The following is a 15659-nucleotide window of genomic DNA, read 5'->3' as shown; positions in this document are numbered from 1 at the left end:
TCTGATTTAGTCTGCTTTTCATGATTAAGTAGGACAAGTTCAGACAGGAGAACAGAATTCTCTTGCTGACCCTGGAGTTTATTCTGGAGCTAAGACAGCAATTTCATCTCTTGCTAACTACACAGACTTAAATTCCATCCTCTGTGTTGGTAGGAAAAAGAAGAAAGAAAATTGAACTCAATGCCAGAATTATTTTTACTTAAAGTGACTTTATTTCCAGCAGCCATACTGGGACAGGAGAGTTCAGGGAGCAGAGAGAGGTTAGAAGAAGAGATAAGCTTTCTTTCCTCCAAAGCCCAGGCTTAAGTTTGGGCTGATCTCAGGGAGGGAGAGCCTATCTCTTACATCTTCTCAATCAGTGTTTCCTTTAATACAAAACCTCTAAGCCAGCCTTCTGGGTCTCAAACTGTCTGCTCAGCATGGTCTCTCACTTTCTAAATCAAATTCACAAAATATTCTCCAATTTTCACAACTGTAGGGAACGGTGGACCTACTTTCATTGCAGCATCCGGGGGGAAAATAACAAAAACTGTAAGTAGTCATTCGTGGCCAGGCGCAGTGGCTCACACCTGTAATCCCAGCACTTTGGGAGGCCAAGGCAGGCAGATCACTTGAACTCAGGAGTTTGAGACCAGACTGGGAAACATGGCAAAACCCCTACAAAAAATACAAAAATCAGCCAGGTGTGGTGGCGGTGCATGCCTGTGGTCCCAGCTACTTGGGAAGCTGAGGCATGAGAAACTTTAAGCACAGAAGGTAGAGGGTACAGCAAGGCGAAGCAGCACCACTGCACTCCAGCCTGGGTGACAGAGCCCTGTCCGCAGTGCCTCAGGCCAGCTGTCCTGGCGCTTGAGGAGACAAGGCTATGCATTCCAGGCCAGCCTGGGTGACATCAGAACCTCTCCTTCATGTTTTTTTTTTTTAAGTCATTTGTCTGGGATAATTCTGAATGGAATCCTGATATTCTTTCTCATCAAGTGTTTTCAGAGTAGCTAAAGGGAAGGAATTAGCAGAGAGGTTTTGTTTTGTTTTGAGATAGGGTCCTGCTCTGTTACCCAAACTGGAATGTAGTGGTGCAAACATGGCTCACTGCAGCCTTGGACTCCTGAGCTCAAATCCCCCTTCAGCCTCCCAAGTAGCTGGGACTACAGGCATGCACCACCACACCAGGCTAATTCTTTTATTTTTTTGTTAAGATAGGGAGTGGGAGTATCTCACTATGCTGCCCAGGCTGGTCTCGACTCCTGACCTCAAGTGATCCTTCCATCTCAGCCTCCCAATAAACTGGGATTATAAGCATGAACCACTGAACCCAGCGTAGGAGAGAGGGTTTTATTTTTCTTAAGTTGTATTTAAAACACCAAAATGGGAAGAGCACCTTGTATTCTGATTAACAGAGTAATGGCCAAGGAAGACCTAAGATTCCTGTTTACATTCATCATCCAAATGAAAACCAACAAACACACAGCAGAAGCCACGGATGTCGCCCTCTTTACTGCAAAGGCTGACCTACATGGACTCTTTCTCAAGGAGAGTACAAAAAAAATTACAACGGAGCACTGCCAACATTCAAAATGATAGTGCGCTAAAAACAGCATAAATGCTAAAACTAGATTTTGAGGCCAGTTACCTCAAAATGAGGTGACAGAAAATGGACCACCACACAAGTCCGAACTATCGAAATACCATGCTGGGAACAATTACGGCATGCACTTATGGTAGAGAAGCATAGAGATGAAGGGAAAAGTCAGATCCTGCCGATCACTTTACAAGACTACACGCATGCATGCATGTGTATTACATACACTCGACATATTCACAATCCCCTCATTTCATCCGTTTTCGGGAATCCACATCTTGCCCCACCAGTGCAACACAACAGACATACCAAATGGTAGAAGAATGCCTATGGAAATGAAAACTGTCTGCTACCCTGGAAAAACAGCCCCACTATTGATTCCCATGAGCATCAAGCTATCTTAGATCATCATTCCCTTACAAGTGCTGGTCTCTGGAGCCCTTCCTTCTTCTTCACCTAACTTAAAAAAATCAGGAGCCTTTCCCGACTCCTGAGTGTGAATAGGATGCCTCACCTCTGTGCATGCCACAATCAATGCTCATAAAACGTTAGCTTCAATAACGAAGTAACTGGTCAGACTCGGAGCAAGGAGCACGTTCTACTCCAGCTGATCCCCCGACACAGTGACTGACACACAGGCAGTGCTCAATATTCTGCTGAGTAAACTGGAAAAGCATAGTAAATGAAGGGGAAACAAACCGACACTTGGTGTGGACACCTAATGAATGTCTGGTGCCATGCTAGGCATTTTATCCATATTATCTCATTTAATCCTAAAAAAAACCTTACAATCAGTTTACTGATGAATCCAAGACTCAGAAAAGTAACTTTTCTATTTAAATAACCAATCAGTAGCGGTGCCTAGATTAAAACTCAAATCCATCTGAGTCTACAATGCCTATTAAATGGAATGAAACACATATATTTAGACTCCATCGCCTCCATTATCTCTAATCTCTAGGTAGAAGACAAAAGCCAGGTTGGAAACACTCCTCCATGTTTATATCAAGGCCCTTTGTGGATAAAGGCCCAAGAGCACATCACCGCCTTCTCATCAACACCACCGCCAATCCCACTCTCCGTTATAGGCACAGGCACTCACTGCACAACACTTCCTTTTCAAACACTGCTCAATGTTTGCCTTGCTACATCACACCACATGAGCCGTCAGTGCCAAACCCATGAACACAAGTAGCCCAACACCCAGCGGGCTTGGCTTTTAATCCAAAAGAGGAAGAGGGAGGTCAAGGATACACATCTACCCTCCTCTGAAGCTGCAAGTGGCCTGCTCCCAGACAAAGTGTTCAATACCACATCCGGGCAGGTACTAGAGTAGAGTGGATTCTCTTCTCTCTGACTAAGGGGTTCCAGATCTCATATCTCTGCAGTGGTCACTTCCCACTTCTTGTCTCCTCTCATAGTTCCTCATATGGTTTGTATTTGTGTCCCCATCAAATATCATGTTGAGTTGTAATCCCCAGTGTTGAAGAAGGGACCTGGTAAGAGGTGACTGGATAGTGGAGGTGGATTTCCTCCTTGCTGTGAGTTCTCATGAGATCTGGTTGTTTAAAGTATGTAGCGCCTCCCCCTTGCCTCGATCCTACTCTGGCTATGTGAAGACATGCCTGCTTCCTCTTCTGCCACAACTGAAAGTCTCCTGAGGCCTCCGCAGCCAGGCTAACCATAGGGCCTTCAGAACCACGAGCCAACTGAACCTCTTTTCTTTAGTTGCAGGTATTTCTTTAATACAGTATGAGAATGGACTAATACAGGCCCCAAGATGTGTAGTATAGCAAGTTGGAGAAAGGCCACCTGTCTTCCTAAAGAAATATGTCTGGTCTCAAGAGCCAAGCAGGTGAGAGGATGTTTCTGTAATTCTCTTTCTGGGAGATAGCTCCAAAGCTAGTAAGAGATATCCAGGGTTGCAGTGGCTCATGCCTGTAATCCCGGCACTTTGGGAGGCCAAGGCAGGTGGATCACCTCAAACTCGGGAGTTTGAGACCATCCTGACCACCATGGAAAACCCGATCTCTACTGAAATTACAAAATTAGCCAGGCGTGGTGGCGCATGCATGCCTGTAATCCCAGCTACTCGGGAGCCTGAGGCAGGAGACTCGCTTGAAGGTGGAGGTTGCGATGAGCCAAGATCGCACCATTGCACTCCAGCCTTGGCAACAAGAGTGAAACTCCATCTCAAAAAAAAACAAAAGAGAGAAAGATATCCAGGGTTGGAATATGATGGCTGTGTTAGGAATTGCCAAGCAAGGCAAATTTGTTGCATCAGATACTCTGCAGAGAGTGACTTCAAGAATACCAAAGTAAACAGTATCACTCACAACAGTATCACCTACAAATGCTCCAACCTAGTTTCAGTGTTTGTGATTGAGAAGTAGTGTCACACTAAGACAAGGAAATGATGGTCACTAAAAGCAACTTCCTTTCTTCTCCTTAGAGAGATGCCTGATGAAATCAAAACCTCAAATCATAGGGAAGCAGAGGACTAACTAAAACATTCAGGCAGCCTGGGTCCCAGATTCCCAATCACTGCCACAGGTCATCTTTTCCAGCATGCTGCCCACTACCCTACAGGATTGCAAGTGACAAACTTTAAAAAGCTTCTGCTGGGTGTGGTGGCTCACACCTGTAATCCCAGCACTTTGGAAGGCTGAGGTGAGTAGATCACAAGGTCAGGAGTTTGAGATCAGCCTGGCCAAGACGGTGAAACCCAACTCTACTAAAAATACAAAAATTAGCCTGGCATGGTGGTTGGTGCCTGTAATCCCAGCTACTCAGGAGGTTGAGGCAGGAGAATCACTTGAACCCAGGAGGCAGAGGTAGCAGTGAGCCAAAATTGTGCCACAGCACTCCAGCCTGGTGACAGAGTGAGACTCCGTCTCAAAAAAAAAACTTCTGAAGGCCCAAAATCTAAGAAGTGAAGGAAGTGAGAACCTTGTTTCAAAGGCTATCATTTCCCAGGACAGTGAGTTCTGCCACAGAGTCAAAGTACAGAGATGCAAATAACGTCTGGGACCTAAACCCCACAGACAGCACATACTCAGAGGGCAATTTTCAGAAAAGTCATCAAACCCATTCCCTGTGATATACTCTGGGATCCTGAGATGTCTGGGAGAACTTTCTCCCAGTGTCCCTTATACTTCTAAGTATATTGTGATAATGCACACTTTGTGTATACGTGCACCTCTAGGATCCAAAAGGCAGACTGCCCATCTCCCAGGAAGTATTTTGGGAAGAAACAACAAAAGACAGAGAACGGGAGAAAAGGTATTTATATATGTAGAAGGTCAAGTACTGGCCACTAATGGAAGCCCATTTCAAAAACTCCCAACTTAAAACAAATCTAAACTTATAGTCATTGCTCACTATGTAAATTACAAAGGATTAACTATATATTTATACCACTTAAAGATAGCTCAATGCATTCATACTTACTCTCTGTCACTAAGTCTAAAGGATCCACCATCAGCTGACCCTCCAATCAGCAGCTTGTAAGGAACTTACTTTAGGGGCCAATAAACTGACCTCACCTGAAAAATAATATTTTGAAGAATCTAATATTTTATGGAGCAACGAGCTAATGTGTTTCTTGTTCCTACACATGATCCCTAAGGAACAAGAGGGCTTATGGGGCAAACGGTATAAACACGAAGCTATAGCCTGCAGAGTTCAAGTTTAGAAGAAAACAAGCCTATTTCAGCTAAGTTCCTCAATCTATGTCCTCCTCATAGTCAGGCTGCATCAGCAGCTACCGCCTCGTGGTGACTCATGACCATCAGAGCACTGATCAGTAGTGAATCACATGCAACTCTGAAACCACACAGCTGGAATGTTCAGGGAAAGACGGGAGAGAGGAATTATCATACCCCCATTGAGTAGTTGTGGGAGATCAAGTTTTAAAATTCACATAAAGCACATAAAAGCACAGCAGCCCCCAGCAAACATTTGCAGCATGGTCGTTACAACCTTCTTACTGGCACCAAATGATCTATTTCCGCTCTGCCCCTTCATAAGCTGTGATGAAGGCGGAAAATTACAAGGAATAAGCAACAATTATTCCACTACAAAACTTCAGCTGAGACAAGCAATGTTCTTTTGTAAAAGCTAACAGTCTTGTTATTTGGGAGCTTTTGTGAAATTTCTTTTTTTTTTTTTCTGAGACAGAGTCTTACTCTGTCACCCAGCTGGAGTGCAGTGGCATGATCCTCAGCCTCCTGGGCTCAGGTGATTCTCCTGCCTCAGCCTCCTGAGTAGCTGGGATTATAAGCACCTGCCACCACGCCTGGCCAATTTTTGTATTTTTTAGTAGAGACTGGGTTTCACTATGTTGGCTAGGCTGGACTCCAACTCCTGACCTCAAGCGATCCATCCGCCTCGGCTTCCCAAAGTGCTGGGATTACAGGCATGAGCCACCACACCAGCCAGTTTTTTTGTTTTTAGACAAGGTCTCCCTCTGTCACCAAGGCTGGTGTGCAATGGTGCAATCATAACTCAATGCAGCCTAGAACTCCTGGGCTCAAATGATTCTCCCATTTCAGCCTCCTGAGTAGCTAGGACTATAGGTGCACACCACCATGCCTAGCTAATTTTTTACTTTATTTTTATAGCAACGGAGTTCCACTATGTTGCCCAAGCTGGTCTCAAACTCCTCACCTAAACTGATCCTCCTGCCATGGCCTCCCAAAGCTCTGGGATTATAGACATGAGTCACCATACCCAGCAGAAACTATTTTAATTGCCATCTGTTAGTAGAAGCAGCCAGAGCTCCTTGAAAAATGGCTGATTCCAGGATTAGGAGAGGGAGAGCAGCAGGGAAAGCAGCAGATGGGCCTGGAATATTTTGTGCTGCCAAAAAGTAAGAAAGTGGTCAAAATTTGATAGAGTCATGTCAAAAGGCCATAAATACAGCTAACATCATACTTAATAGTGAATCATGAGCTGCTTTTCCTCTAAGATTGGGAACAAGACAAGGATGTCTACCCTCTCCTTTTTATTTTATTTTATTTTTGAGATGGAGTCTTGCTCTGTCACCCAGGCTGGAGTGGAGTGGCATGATCCTGGCTCACTGCAACCTCCATTTCCTGGGTTCAAGTGATTCTTCTGCCTCAGCCTCCCAAGTAGCTGGAACTACAGGCACGCACCACCATGCCCGGCAAATTTTTTTGTATTTTTAATAGAGATGGGGTTTCTTCATGTTGGTCAGGCTGGTCTCGAACTCCCGACCTCAGGTGATCTGCCCACCTCAGTCCCCAACAGCGCTGGGATTACAGGCGTGAGCCACCAGCGCCTGGCTTAATTACAGGTGTGAGCCACTGCACTCGGCCTCCATTTCTATTAGAGCCTATACTAGAAATTCTAAGCAGTATGACACGGCAAGAAAAAGAAATCAAAGATACAAAGATTGGAAAGGAAGAAGTAAAACTGTCATTATTTATAGGACATATGATCTCGTACACAGAAAATCCCAGCTGGGCACACTGGCTCACATCTGTAATCCTAATACTTTGGGAAGCTGAAATAGATCACTTGAGACCATGGATTTGAGAACAGCCTGAGCAATATAGGGAGACATTATCTCTACAAAAAATTTAAAAATTAGCACAAGCCCATAGCCCCAGTTACTTAGGAGGCTGAAGTGAGAGGATCACTTGAACCTGGGAGATTGAGGCTGCAATGAGCCATGACTGCATCACTGTACTCCAGCCTGGGTGACAGAACAAGACCCTGTCTTTAAAAAAAAAAAAAAAGAGAAAAGAAAATCCTAAAATATATACCAAATTAAAAATCCTAATAGAACAAATAAGCAAGTTTAGTAAGATCACAGAATACACAATAAATATATGAAAGTCAGTTTTATTTCTACATATTAGCAACAAACAACATGTAAAAATGAAATATATAATTCCATTCACAATAGCATCAAAAAGAATAAAATACCTAGGAATAGGGACTTCTGGTTCCAAAATGGCAATGCAGAAGCAAGCTAAGGTCACTCACCTCACAGAAAACCAAATACAAACACACAGCACCAAGATTATCACCAGCAAAATCCCGGAACTCAAATATAAAGAGGAGAGTAAGAAGACTGGACCTCTACATCTGCAGCATCCCCTCTCTAAATCTTCCTGGGACCAAGGACACAGAAAATCTGCCCCCAACTCATGATTTCTATACTGGAAAAAGTGAGATCAAGATAGACAACCAGGCAAGGCACAGTGGCTCACACCTGTCATCCCAGCACTTTGGGAGGCTGAGGCAGGAACTCAACACCAGCCTGGCCAACATGGCAAAATCCCGTCTCTACCAAAAATACAAAAAATTAGCTGGGCGTGGTGGCAAGCACCCATAATCCCAGCTACTCAAGAGGCTGAGGCAGGAGCATCACTTGAACCTGGGAGGCAGAGGCTGCAGTGAGCTGAGATCATGCCATTGCACTCCATCCTGGGCAAGAAGAGCAAAATTGTGTCTCAAAAAATATCCCTGAAGACAACCAGAAACAAAGCGGGTAGGTGGGACTACCATACTCAGCCCTGGACTCTCTGCTCTGTTAACTCAGCCAACGGAGATACCAAATCAGAATGGCTGTTCAGCAACACTACTCTCTATAGGAGCTATGTTCCGCAGGTCGCTGGGCACAAACCCCCAGCCAGCCTTCCCATATTGCCAGGATATTCCTTTTGGGACCTCCTCCATTTGGGAAGGGCAGTGCTCCAAGGCAGGGGTCCCCAGCTTCTGGATCACACACTCATTCTGGTCCGTGGCCTGTTAGGAACCAGGCCACATACCAGGAGCTGAGCATTGGGCAAACAGGCATTACCACCTGGGCAAACATTACCGCCTGAGATCCACCTCCTGTAACATCAGCGGCAGCATTAGATTCTCATAGGAGCGCTCACCCTATTATGAACTGCCCATGTGAAGGATCTAGGTTGTGTGTTTCTTCCAAGAATCTAATGCCTGATGATCTGTCACTGTCTCCCATCACCCCCAGATGGGACTGTCTAGTTGCAAGAAAACAAGCCCAGGGCTCCCACTGATTCTAACATATGCTGAGTTGTATAATTATTTCATTATATATTACAATGTAGTAACAGAAATAAAGTACACAATAAATTTAATGTGCTTGAATCATCCCGAAACCATGCCCCACCCATCAATCCACCCCATTCGGTGGAAAAATTGTCTTCCACAAAACTGGTCACTAGCACCAAAAAGGGTGGGGACCACTGCTTTAAAGCCAAGACAAACCTGGGTCCAAGACGCCATCTAGTGTTGAAGAAGAGGTAGTGACCTAGTGAGTTTTAAAAAAAAGTCAACAGGTTAAGTTACAAAGAATCTTTACACAAACATATTCAATAACCAAAACAAGCCAGACACAGAAGAATAGAATAAATAACTAATTCTTCAATGTAAAGACATATACATATATCCACAAGAAACAGCAGCAGAGAACTATGACAAAGAAAGAAACGAACAAAACAAGAAAACAGTGACTGACAGTGACAAATGCACTCTAATGAGGAACTCAAAATAGCAGTTTTCAGGAAACTTGGTGATCTCCAAGATAACACAGAAAAGCAGTTCAGAAATTTATCAGAGAAATGTAACAAAGAGATTGTTAATAATAATTTTTGAACAAATCTTGGAACTGATGAATAAATTTGCTTACCTGAAAAATTTACTAGAGGCTCTTAACTACACAATGGATCAAGCGGAGTGAGCTCAATTGAAGACAGTCTAATCGAAACTACAGAGAAGAACAAAAAAACAGAATGGAAAAGCAACAAAAATAACCTATAAGATACAGAAAACTACCTCAGAAGACCAAATCTAACAATTACTGGTATTCAAGAGGGAACTAAACAAGAGGCAGGGGTGGCTTACTAAAAGAAATAACAGGCTGGGTGTAGGTCACACTTGTAATCCCAGCACTTTGGGAGGTCAAGGTGGGCGGATCATTTGAGGTCTGGAGCTCAAGGCTGACCAAAATGGTAAAACCCCATCTCTACCAAAAATACGAAAATTAGCCGGGCATGGTGGTGCACACCTGTGATCCCAGCTACTTGGGAGGTTGAGGCAGGAGAATCACTTGAACCCGGGAGGTGGAGACTGCAGTGAGCCGAGATCGTGCCATTGCACTCCAGACTGGGCAAAAGAGTGAGACTCTGTCATGGAAAAAAAAAGAAATAACAGAAAAATTTCTAAAACTTGAGAAAGTTATATATATCCAAGTCCAGATAGGTCAGAGAATGCCAAACAGATTCAACCCAAATAAGACTACCCCTAGGCATATAATAATTAAACCTCTGAAGGTTCAAGGGCAAATAGAAGATTTTAAAAGCAGCAAGAGAAAAGGAGCAAATACATATGACGGAGCTCCAATTCATCTGGCAACAAAATTCTCCTCAGAAATCATCCAAGTGAGGGAGTGTAACATTTCATAGTGCTGAAAGAAACTGCCATCCAAGAATACTATATCCATCAAAACTACCCTTCCAATATGAGAGATCAAGTCTTTCCCAGATAAACAAAAGCTGGAAGAATTCACTACCACCAGGCACGTCTTAGAAGTAATGCTAAAGGGAGTTCTTCAGTTTGAAGGGGGGAAAAAAAAACTAACATTCAAAAAGAAAACATCTGAAGGTATAAAATCCACTCGTAAAATTAGGTAAATGGACAAACCCAGAATAGTCTGCCATCTAATCATAACTCTAGTATGACGCCCAACAGACAAACTTGTCAAAAACAATAATAGCTACACCAACCTCTTAAGAAATAGGCAAACAAGGCTGGGCACAGTGGCTCACATCTGTAATCCCAGCACTTTGGGAGGCTGAGGCAGGCAGATCACTTGAGGCCAGGAGTTCAAGACCAGCCTGGCCAACATGGTGAAAATCTGTCTGTACTAAAAATACAAAAATCAGCCTGGCATGGTGGCGTGTACCTGTAATCCCAGCTACTTAGGAAACTGAGGCAGGAGAATCGCTCGAACTCAGGAGGCAAAGGTTGCAGTGAGCCAAGATCATGCCATTGCACTCCAGCCTGGGTGACACAGCAAGACTCCACCTCAAAAAAAAAAAAAAAAAAAAAAAAGCAATATAAAAACACGTAAATTGAGACAACAAAAAGTTAAAATGTATGGGGGACAGAGTGAAAGTGTAGAAGGTTTTCATGGTTTTTTGTTTGTTCATTTCCATTCTTTTGAAGTTCAAGACCAACCAGCCTGGGCAACATGGTGAGATCCTATCTCTACAAAAAACACAAAAAATTAGCTAGGCATGGTGGCAATGCCTGTAGTCCCAGCTGCTCAGGAGGCTAAGGTAGAAGAAGCACTTGAGCCCAGGAGATCAAGGCTGCGGTGAGCCATGGATACACCATTGCATTCCATGCTGGGGGACAGAGCAAGATCCTGTCTCAATTCTAAAAAAGGTATCATCTCTTAAAATGACTTGGTTTATTTATTTATTTATTCTTATAGAGATGGGGTTTCACCACATTGGCCAGGATGGTCTTGATCTCAACCTCGTGATCTGCCTGCCTCAGCCTCCCAAAGTGCTGGGATTACAGGTGTGAGCCACTGCACCCGGCCTAAAATGACTTGTTATAGGGTGGGCACAGTGGCTCACGCTTGCAATCCCAGCACTTTGGGAAGCCAAAAAGGGAGGATCTTTTGAGCTTAGGAGTTCAAGGCCAGCCTGGGAAACATAGCAAAACCCCATCTCTATAAGTAATAATAAAAAATAAAAATCAGCTGGGTGTTGTAGCATGTGCCTGTGGTCCCAGCTACTTGGGGAGCTGAGGTAGAAGGATCACCTGAGCCCAGGAAATTGAGACTGCAGTGAGCCATGATCACGCCACTGCACGCCAGCCTGGATAACAGGGTGAAAACTTTTCTCAATAAAAAATAAAATCAAATAAAAAAATAACTTACATCTATAAGCTGTTTTTTGTAAGTCGCACAATAACCACAGTGTAAAAACCTATAATAAATCCAATAAAAATAAAGAGTAGTGAATTAAACCATATTACTAGAAAAAAACTACAAAAAAAGTAAAAAAGGAGTTACAAAGCAACCATACAACAAGCAGCAAAATGGCAGTAGCAAGTCCTTACTTATCAACAACAACACTGAATGTAAATGGACTATGAATAAAGAAAATGTGGTATATATACACAATGGAATATTATTCAGCCATAAAAAAGAATGAAATTCCATCATTTGCAGCAACATGATGGAACTAGAGGTCATTATGTTAAGTAAAATAAGCCAAGAACAGAAAGACAAATATGGCATGTTCTTACTCTTAAGTGGGAGCTTAAAAAAGTGGATTTCACAATATAGAGAATAGACTGGTGGTTATCAGAGGCCAGGAAGAGTAGGAGGAAAACTAGGCCTGTTTCAGGCAATGGAGCAAAAATAAGATCATTTGCTTGAATCATTCACTGTTAAAATCCATTTCTACCAGTATAATTTCAAAGAAAAGTTAAAGCTGATTGGTGTGCTACCTGTCTTCTGGTCTGAGGAAAACCAAACTTTCCTTTAGTAGTAATCAGGTTTTTAAAACATTTTTTTTAATTTTGCAATTATCTCAGACTTGCAAAAGTTACAAAAATACTACAAAGATTTCCTGTTTACCCTTTACCCAGATTCATTAAATGTTAATACTTTAACACAATTATTCATTAATATTCTCTCTCACATATAACTCTATGTGAACTGAGTTTTTTGAAAAACTTTTTTTTTTTTAAGAGACGGGGTTTTACTATATTGGCCAAGATGGTCTTGATCTCTTGACCTTGTGATCCGCCTGCCTTGACCTCCCAAAGTGCTGGGATTACAGGCGTGAGCCACCGTGCCCAGCCTTGAAATGTTTGAGAGTAAGCTGCAGACATGATGCCCCTTTCCATCTGAATACTTCCTAAAAGTTTGCTAAAACCAGGATATTCTCTTATACCCAAAAAATTAACATTGATAATAATATAAACTATATTACTATTATCTAATATACAGATCTTATCCAAATATTGCGAGTTGTCCTATCAATGTCCTTTATCTGGCCCAGGATCACAAGTTGTATTCACCAGTCGTATCTTTTTAGTCTCCTTTAATCTGTAATAGTTCCTCAGCCTCTTTTTCTTTAATGAACTTGACACTTTTCAAGACTACAGACCGGTTATTCTAAAGAAACAAGACTCCATTTGGCTTTGTCTGAAGAGATGATATATCCTCAGCTGCATCATATCATAAGGCAGATGTCAATTTGTATATTACTGATCATGATGACATTATGTGCCTCATATGATGCGCTTAAGGATATATCATCTCTTCTGCAATTTCCACGGAAAAATGCATCGTCTTGAACGTGTATTTGTACCCATTCATCAACTTCTCTAACCAGCCAGTGAATCTGTGCACTCTGGCTCAAGGGGAGTTCAAGGAAAGGCATATTACTCAAGCCTGGCAGATAAAGTTTAATGGAAGCACTTTCTCTGTGCCCATCAACACACAAGCGAGTAGGAGTTCTCCGGTACTTACAGGGAAAAATGCTATCTAAATGTGATTCTATATAAAACCTCGCATCCGAATAAACCCAAGTCCTTGTTGTACCTGAACTGAGAAAACAGTTGCTGTCAGCATGCAGCAAAGAAACACGAACCTAGAGGCTGAGATAAGGATTTGAGGGCTACAGTCAGAGTCAAGGAAACAAGGGGGCACTGTGGCAAGCTCAAGGGTTTCTGTAACCACTTTTATTCAAAAGAAGGGAACATGTTATCTGTGAATCTCCTTGAAATCAGGCGGGGATGTCAGATTCTAACAAAGTCATTCTAGGGGAAGTGAGAGAAGAATACATCAATCACATCCCTCTCTTGTCAAATTAATCTTTCAGAGTCAGGGCCAAGAAATAAGCTGTAATTGCACAAAGATTTCAATAACAAATATTCAGACAGAAGGGGCCCAATCCGTGGCAGCCATACAACACAGAAATCCCGACATGCCTATCATAATGCTGCTTTCACGCCGACCTCAGCAGATCTTCAGTTCTGCTCAATCCATCAACAAGTCATTACAGCTTCAAACATATGTCTTTGAATCCATCTATTCTTCCCCATTTCCACTGTCATTACCTTAGTCAAGCTACCATCATCTCTCACCTGCTGATTTCCTTGCTTGCATATTATCTATTTTCCAGACAGTGGCTATTCTTTTCAAAACACAGTCCTCTTTTTAAAACACAGATTAAGACCATCTGATGGCTCTAAGGACTATGTTATCTGACTCCTGACTCTCTGACCTTAGCCAGAGCCACTCTTCCCCTCATAAGGAACGTTCTCTTCCCTAGGTCTTTGTGGTTCCCTCCAAAACATTCAGATTTCTAAATGGCTAGCTTACTTAGTTCCTTCACTCAATATTCAGCTAAGAAGGCCTTCTTTGTCAACCCCATCTAATATTGTCCTACCCCCATCATTCCCTGTTTTTTTGGTTTTTTTTTGAGACGAGTACTGCTGTTGCCCAGGCTGGAGTACAGTGGCACAGCATCAGTTCACTGCCAGCTCCACCTCCCAGGTTCAACTGATTCTCCTGCCTCAACCTCCCGAGTAGCTGGGACTACAGGTGCATGCCACCATGCCCGGCTAATTTTTTTTATTTTTAGAAGAGACGGGGTTTCACCGTGTTAGCCAGGATGGTCTCGATCTGCTGACCTCATGATCCGCCCGCCTTGGCCTCCCAAAGTGCTGGGATTACAAGTGAGAGCCACTGCACCCAGCCCCCTATTTCATTACCTTGTTTTATTCCATTTCATTCCTCTGCTATCTAAAATTATTATGTATTAATATTTCCTTACAGTTGGCTTTAAAAAAAAATAAACAGATGAACAAAGAAGCTGGTAATTTTTTAAAAAAATTACCAATGAGGTTGGAAACAGACACAGATGAGAGACTTATCTGTGTATACCTTTCCAATAATTTTAATTTATTTTGTTTGTTTTTTTGAGACCAGGTTACTTGGTCAACAAGGTTTGATATCCTGGGCTCATGGTCCTCCTACCTCACCCTCCCAAGTAGCTGGAACTACTGGTGTGTATCACCACACCCAGCTCATTTATTTTTTGTAGGATGAGGTCTTGCTATCTTGCCAGGGCTAGTCTCAAACTCCTGGGCTGGAGAGATTCTCCTGCCTCAGTTTCCAAAAGTGCTGGGATTGCAGACATGAACCCCTACACTTGGCCCTAATTTTAACTTCTGAGGATTTTGTTTTTTTTTGAGATAGAGTCTCGCTCTGTCACCCAGGCTGGAATGCAATGGTACGAACTCAGCTCACTGAAACCTCCACGTCCCAGGTTCAAGCAATTCTGCCTCAGCCTTCTAAGTAGCTAGGACTACAGGTGCCCACCACCACAGCCAGCTAATTTTTGTATTTTTAGTAGAGACAGGGTTTCACCATGTTGGCCAGGCTGGTCTTGAACCCTTGACCTCATGATCTGCCTGCCTTGGCCTCCCAAAGTGCTGGGATTACCGGCACGAGCTACCATGCCTGGCTTTTGAGCTTTCTTAAATTTTTTATTTCTTTTGAGATGGAGTCTCAGCTCTGTCACCCAGGCCGGAGTGCAGTGGTGCGATCTTGGCTCACTGCAAACTCTGCCTCTCGAGTTCAAACGATTCTCCTGCCTCAGTCTCCAGAGTAGTTGGGATTACAGGCACCCATTACCACGCCCAAGTAATTTTTGTATTTTTAGTAGAGACAGGGTTTCACCATGTTGGCCAGGATGGTCTCAATCTGTTGATGTTATGATCTGCCCACCTCAGCCTCCCAAAGTGCTGGGATTACAGGCATGTGTCACGGCACCCAGCCTTAATTTTTATTTCTAAATAGAGACAGGGTCTCACTATGTTGCCCCAGCTGATCTTTAATTCCTGGCCTCAAGTGATCCTCTTGCCTCAGCCTCTCAAAGTGCTGAGATTACAGGCATGAGCCACTGGGCCTGGCTATTTTAAAATAAAATAAAAATTTCCATTATTTATGCATTTCTTTGCTAACTGTCTTTCAAAATGAAAGCTCTCTGAG

General features: G+C 43.0%; 1 protein-coding gene across 23 annotated transcripts in view; it reads right to left on the bottom strand.

Annotated features, from left to right (window-relative positions):
• Nucleotides 1-15659, bottom strand: part of TTLL4 (tubulin tyrosine ligase like 4) — a 43581-nt gene that overhangs the window by 19920 nt on the left and 8002 nt on the right. For 3 of the 23 annotated variants that reach the window (XM_078328525.1, XM_078328508.1, XM_035305742.3), the window contains exons 2-3: nt 9264-9341; nt 8843-8885 (exon numbers count right to left, since the gene is read on the bottom strand). The exons of 7 other annotated variants lie outside the window; for them this stretch is intronic. The gene's annotated coding sequence lies outside the window, so the exon portion shown is untranslated. Of the gene's footprint in view, nt 1-8842; nt 8886-9263; nt 9342-9641; nt 9760-10538; nt 10661-11525; nt 11575-15659 lie in introns of all 23 variants that reach the window. 13 more of the 23 variants (XM_078328524.1, XM_078328511.1, XM_035305743.3 and 10 more) reach the window with 7 other exon arrangements.

This window comes from Callithrix jacchus, chromosome 6, assembly GCF_049354715.1.
Source record: "Callithrix jacchus isolate 240 chromosome 6, calJac240_pri, whole genome shotgun sequence".
Taxonomy (NCBI): Eukaryota; Metazoa; Chordata; class Mammalia; order Primates; family Cebidae; genus Callithrix; species Callithrix jacchus.
This window is presented reverse-complemented; position numbering and strand designations above follow the sequence as displayed.